This window comes from Amphiprion ocellaris, chromosome 6 (genome assembly GCF_022539595.1).
Source record: "Amphiprion ocellaris isolate individual 3 ecotype Okinawa chromosome 6, ASM2253959v1, whole genome shotgun sequence".
Taxonomy (NCBI): Eukaryota; Metazoa; Chordata; class Actinopteri; family Pomacentridae; genus Amphiprion; species Amphiprion ocellaris.
The window spans coordinates 9,252,132-9,258,824 of NC_072771.1; positions in this window are offsets into that span (position 1 = coordinate 9,252,132).

The window sequence follows — 6,693 nt, forward strand, 5'->3', positions numbered from 1 at the left end:
TCCTTGATTCCTCCAGCCACTCCACATACTTCCTCAGTCAGCATTCCCTGACCTCTCTCACCTTACATGCTGTCAGCTAAGTAGCTAGTTTCGCTTTCGTTTTAGTGATCGTCTTGCCGTTGTTGTTTGCTTCAGTTAAACCTTATGCTGGTGCTTATATTTGTGAGTATGGTGTGTATGTTACGTTGCATTAAGATTCTGTTGGTAATGCTTTGTCTGTCGCACTGCTTGTGCATGTTCCAACCCAGTAATTTGGCTTCCCTGCTTCGCACTGTGTGCACGCAGTGAAAATTCTTGTATCTCTGTTCCTGTAAGACTTTCCTAGCCTGATGTTAAAAAGCAGGAGGGAATCCTTAACTCTTCCAGGAAAGCACAGACAGAATTAATGCTTGTCTGTTCTGGAGGTGTTGGCCTGCCAGATCTGCACAGGGTCCAGTAGAGGGTGCTATTAAAATTCTCAGCTCAACCCACTGTTGCCTTTTGGACAAAATTAAATTAGTCTTTAAAAATAGAGGACACTCTCAAGCAAAGATATGCAAGTCTGAAAACTACCACCAAAGCATTTGGAAAGCTGTGTCTGGAAGTATTTTTAATTCTACACCACTGCAAACTTAAAAGGATAAGTCCAGCCTTGTTTAAAGCTGTGGCCTGACTCTACAGTGACATCAGATCTGAGGACTTGTCAAGTCCCCAAGATAATGTTCAGCATGTTTGTTTTTTGAGCTAGAAGACAAGCAACTTCTCTCAGTTAAAGTTGTTTATTCTGCAATGCCAAGTAGCTTGATATCAAAGACCATTACTGTTCAGGGGACTATTGTTAACAAAATGTTAATCTGTAGCCTTCTTCCCCGGAATGGATGAAGTTCAATGTGTACAGAGTATTTTTATGGAATGTGTGACAATCTCATTGGTCAGAAACTGATGAAGAGGAGCCGTGGTTTAGACTTAGCCCTCTTGTTGGTACACAGACATGTCCATAGCCTCTTGGCACACAATCTCTCCAATCAGATGGTCCCAGATGCTGTAAAAAGAATCCCTCCCTATTGTGATTCATATGCTTCTCGGTGTATTGTCCCTTCATCATTAACTGCTGACTTCTGTCTCAGTCATATGATATTATCCCAGCTTCTAGCAGACACACCAATTCCAGTCATGAGTATTTTATCAGTTCTTAAGCACAGTAGCTTTTGTTCTCACTTGATGTTCTTATGAGCTTGATTGGCCTTCAGCACTAAGTGTGTGTGTGTGTGTGTGTGTGTGTGTGTGTGTGTGTGTGTGTGTGTGTGTGTGTGTGTGTGTGTGTGTGTGAGAGAGAGAGAGTGAGCATGGTGTGTGCGTGCATGTTTGTATGTGTGTCAGCCATACATGTTGGTGCATGTTGACCTAGGTCTGTACATCTTTGGTTCACCCCAATTCACATAGTGTGGGATGATGTTTGTGACCTACTTATCTTCATAGGTCAACACAGTTCTTTTTATTAGCACTTAAGCAATGGGTAAATCACCATTAAACCAGCAATATGTTTATTAGTATTAGTATGTTTAATAGAAGTAATAAAAATAATAAATTCTAACAATAATCAGTAGAGACCAAACACTAGTTTACACAAATGATCACACTGGAGTTAAAATGCTGCATCACTAACAGAGCATATTGTAAGTCAAAATCCACATACTGATGATTATTACAAATTGAAATTCTAATAGTTATTTTAATTGTAATTTACAATTTGAGCAACTTGGACTAACTACAAGGACAATTGAAAATCAAGACCACACTGTTCTTAAATGACTTTAATGAACTTTTTCCACATTGAAAAATGTACATAAAATACAGATTGAAATTCATCATAATCCTTTTACTGCATCACACTGCATTAGTACCATCATAAATTGTTTATTTGTCTGTCAGTATAGTCCATATATATATGGTCTATATTTTAAGTAATTGCAGTGCAACTATTACACAAACTATGATGGACAGATTTATCCACAATAAATATTAACTCTGTTTGTGGTGAACTACTACTCTAAATTTGCAAAACATACTCCAACAAGATCAGATAATCTAAAATCTGTCTTCACATAACCTCACAAAACCTCAGAAGACATGTTCCACCAGGAGTAGTTATGGAGTTGTATTTAGGATTTGTAAAAAGAGGAACTGTGTTAGGGGCTGCACAGTGGCGTAGTGGTTAGCACTTTCGCCTTGTAGCGAGAAGGTCCCTGGTTCGCGTCCCGGCTTTCCCGGGATCTTTCTGCATGGAGTTTGCATGTTCTCCCTGTGCATGCGTGGGTTCTCTCCGGGTACTCCGGCTTCCTCCCACAGTCCAAAAATATGCTGAGGTTAATTGATTATTCTAAATTGCCCGTAGGTGTGAATGTGAGAGTGCTTGTTTGTCTTTGTATGTGGCCCTGCGACAGACTGGCGATCTGTCCAGGGTGTCCCCTGCCTTCGCCCGAGTCAGCTGGGATAGACTCCAGCCCCCCCCGCGACCCTAGTGAGGATTAAGCGGTGTATAGATAATGGATGGATGGATGGAACTGTGTTATGATCCTGCTCCAGCTCCTGCCCTTCTTTCCCCTTCTTCCTCTTTTTCCTCCTTTCTCCTTGGATCCTGATCTGTTTCTGTTTTGATCTGTCTCTTTGGCTCCCTCTATCTGTCACCTCCCTCATGTCTCTCTCTCTCTCCCTGTCTCTCGCCCTCCTGCTCTTCCTGTTTCACCTGCCTGCATTCTTCTACCTGCTGATTACTACAATGAGTGTCAGCTGCAGTAATCAGTTCACTCCATTCACCTGTTCACAATCACCTCTTGCAGTATAAAGCTGAGCTCATTCAGTTACACCTTGCCGGATCATAAAGAATCACATCCCTTCAGAAACTTTGTGCCCCTTTTGGATCCTGTTCTTCCCACTGAGCCCTGCTACCTCTTGACTGCCTCAGCCCCCATGTACTCTGCTCCTCTCCCCCTGGATTCCCTGAGTTTGCTTCGCTGTCCCGTCCATCTAATTTTTCCCCTGGTTTGTGAGTACTCTGTTTGTTTAGTGTAGTTGTTAGTGTTTGGGTTTTTTCCTTTGGACTTTGGTGTTGGATTTGATGGTTTTGTTTGGTTTTGCGTATTTCATATTTAGCTAGATTTGGTTTTCCCCTCAACCCTGGTTCCTGTTGTATTGTCTTAGCTCTTGTTTAGTATAAATAAAATCCTTCCCAATATTCCTCCTGTATCTATGTCTCAGCCTGGGTTCTCTGAGGCCCCCCCCCCCCCCCCCCCCCTTGATTATGTATCCCTCCTACAGAAGGGGGAGGAATTGTACAGTCTGATTGCCATGAGTAGGAAGGACCTCCTGCGGCGTTCTGTGCTTCTTCTCAGTGGTTTCAGTCTACAATTGAATGTGCTCTGACAGGATGTCAGTGTGGCATGCAGGGGGTGGGGGGTGTTGTCTATGATGCTGAGCAGCTTCCTCCTCTCTGACACTTCCACCACAGACTCCAACTCAACCCTCAGGACAGACCCAGCTCTCCTGATGAACTTGTTAAGTCTGGTAGCGTCAGCTGCCTTCAGCCTGCTGCCCCAGTAAAAGACAGCATAGAAGATGACACTGGCGATAAAACATCTGCAGCATGTTACTGCAGATGTTGAAAGATTTGAGCCTCCTAAGGAAGTAAAGCCGGCTATGACCCTTCTTATGAACAGCATCTGTGTTTATATTCCAGTCCAGTTTACTGTCTATGAGGACACCCAGGTATTTGTAGTAGTCCACAATGCCCAGGTTGCTGTGGGTTCAACACTTGTCTATTATAGTTTTTCTCTGTTGGTAAGACACTGTTCCTGAAAAATAGCACACATTTCCCAAAACACTGCACACTATTTTCCGTATTAGGACACAATTTGCAAAGCATTGCACACTTGTGTCAAAAGCGCACTTTATTGTCAAAATTTGAACTTTGTTTTCAAAATTAAGACACATGAAGCAAAAGTAGGATACTGCACTGCTAAATACAAAACACTCTTCTCTCACTGTGTTTTCACATGAAGTATAAAAAAATGACACCGTCCTCAAAAATGACAACTTTAACACAAATGCATCCTATAAATGAATCAGAGGGGCCATTGCAGTGCCTGACTGTAGATTACAAAATAAAAATAATGTTAGACAAAACTCTTCCACATTAACACACAGCCGGACTCTCAGATCATCTTCCTCCCTCAGCCTCACCATCCCTCCTGCCTGCATGACCACCATGGGCTCCAGAGCCTTCAGTCGCTCTGCCCCCCGCCTCTGGAACTCCCCCCCACCTGACATCCAAAATATTGACATGCTGGACATTTTCAGATCCTGTCTCAAAACCCACCTGTTTAAACACACCTACTCACCTTGACTTCCTTCCTCGTTCTTCTTCTGTTGTTTTCAAAACTGCTAAGTTTCCTTCTTTTAATTTTTTTACATTCTTAAGTTTTATATTGTTTATTTGAATATGTTTTGACTCTGTTTACTTTGTACGGTGTCCTTGAGTGCTCTGAAAGGTGCCTGCAATTAAAATGTATTATTATTCGGGCTTTTAAAAGTAATGCATTAATGCAGATTAATCTATCACTGAGATTAATCACATTAAAACATTTTAACACAATTAACGCATCTGCAGCGTAGAATGACTCAAAATCCCTGAAACATCTCTGGCAACGTATTTCGGGTATTTTAAATTTGACAGGCCGCTTCTATTTTAGCGGCACAGCTTTTCCAGTGTTTACAGTATTAGGCCATCCCACGTGACGCTACTCAACCAACGAACTGGTCTCTGCAATGCAGCCGCTAAACGTTGCAGCTCAGTTTAGAAAACAGATGAGGGACCATAGACTGTAGTGAGGGACAGACGAGAGAAGGACAGACAAAAAGAAAAATAAACAAATCGACACTGAGAGGAAAGTAGCCCTGCACAGGCTGACCATGTTTGGCTCAACATACAGCTGTGAGCCAGCTTCTCAACTATGAATATAATCCAAACTAAATATCGTTGCACATTCACCAATGAGCTCTAAATGTGTTTGAGAATGACCCTGACACCGTTTAGACCACAATTCAAAACACTGACAGGGCAAGCTGCAGCTCAGTTCTAACATTAAGCAGCAGGGGTATCAGGGGAGTAACTGTCACAGTCCTGATGAGAGGAGGATGAGGAGCAGCTGCAGGACCTACGCAGCTGCGACTAATCCCACATCCTCCTCTCCTATAAAGACCTGCGCTGCATGCAGTGCTGCGCCGGATCATTCCTCCTCTTCCTCTACCTATCGTTGTGGTCTCCGCTGAGGAGACACGTAGCCGACGGAGCAGCCTGCGTTCCCCCCAGCCGTCCGACAGATAGCAGACGTGGACCCCTGCCATCCTCTCCGTGCTGTTCTCACTTTGGGTTCCAAACCCCCCACGTACCATGACAGAAGAAACCCACCAACATGAACCCAGAGAACACACAGGACAGACCGGCTGTGGTCAGCCAGCAGTGGGAGCTCAGTCCTAGTGAGCCCATGGAGTCCATTGACGTTTTTTATGAAGATGAGGAGACTTTTGCATACTTATGTGCCCAATTTCGCTTGCTGGCCGAATGAAAGAACACGGTCAGGCACGAAGTGAAGGATGCAGCGGTGTTGGTGGGGCGTCGGGAAGCTGCCCAGAAGCCTTGGCTAATTCGCCACCTGCCTGACTTCGTTTTGAACTTTTTGAACTCTCCCCTGATCTATCAGCCAGTTAGCCAGCCCTCTGCTGGTCCCTTTAGTTGCCAGCCCACTCCTGACTTGGGTAGTTCACTGCCCAGCAACCCCCCAGAACGCGCTCCCCAGTCTTCTATAGAGCCACATGTGGAGAAGCCCTGCCACAGGAGGCGTGGCTTGAGAAGACCTCGGTACCTGCCGCCAAGTGCCGCTGAGGTCCTGCTGCCAATCGCCGCAGAGCTCCCGCCACAGAGCACCACCGAGGTCCCTCCACCGAGCGCCGCTGAGATCCCTCCACCGAGCGTCGCCGAGTTCCCCAGCACCTGTTCAGCATCCTGGCCTTTCCAGAGGGTGTCGATGCCACCTCACCCATCCAGGCTCCAGGCGGAATCCAGCTCGATGCTGCCTCGCCTGCGCTGGAGGAGCTGGATGCCTTGCCAGTCCGGCAGCGATCCTGCCGCCAGCTTCCAGCCGGATCGCTGGAGCGCAGTTATTTTGTGCTTCATGCACACACTCTCATTATGGAAAACACACAAAGAAATGCATAGGATGCAGCTTTTAAGTTTAAGGCAATCAATCTGGCTGTCAAAGAAAGAAATAGAGCTGCTGCACGTAAACTTGGCATAATTGAATAGATGGTGAGACGTTGGAGTCGGCAGCGTAAAGAACTGACTCAATGCAAAAAGACGACAAAAGCAGAGGTAACAAAAGCAGAGGGCCTGAACTTGAAAACGTTCTTGAAAACTGGGTGAACGCACAGAGAGCAGAAGGCCGAGGGGTTTCCACCATACAGATCTGACTGAAAGCCAAAGCAATCACCGAAAAGAAGACTGAAGATGTCCGTTTTACTGCCATGTTACAGGTACTGTTCGGAAAAATGCATTTATTTAACTAAAAGTTACAAAAATCTTTCTGTGTAAATATCTCATGTTACAATGTGGACACCTGCGGCTTATAGACAAGTGCAGCATATATATGTACAAAAATG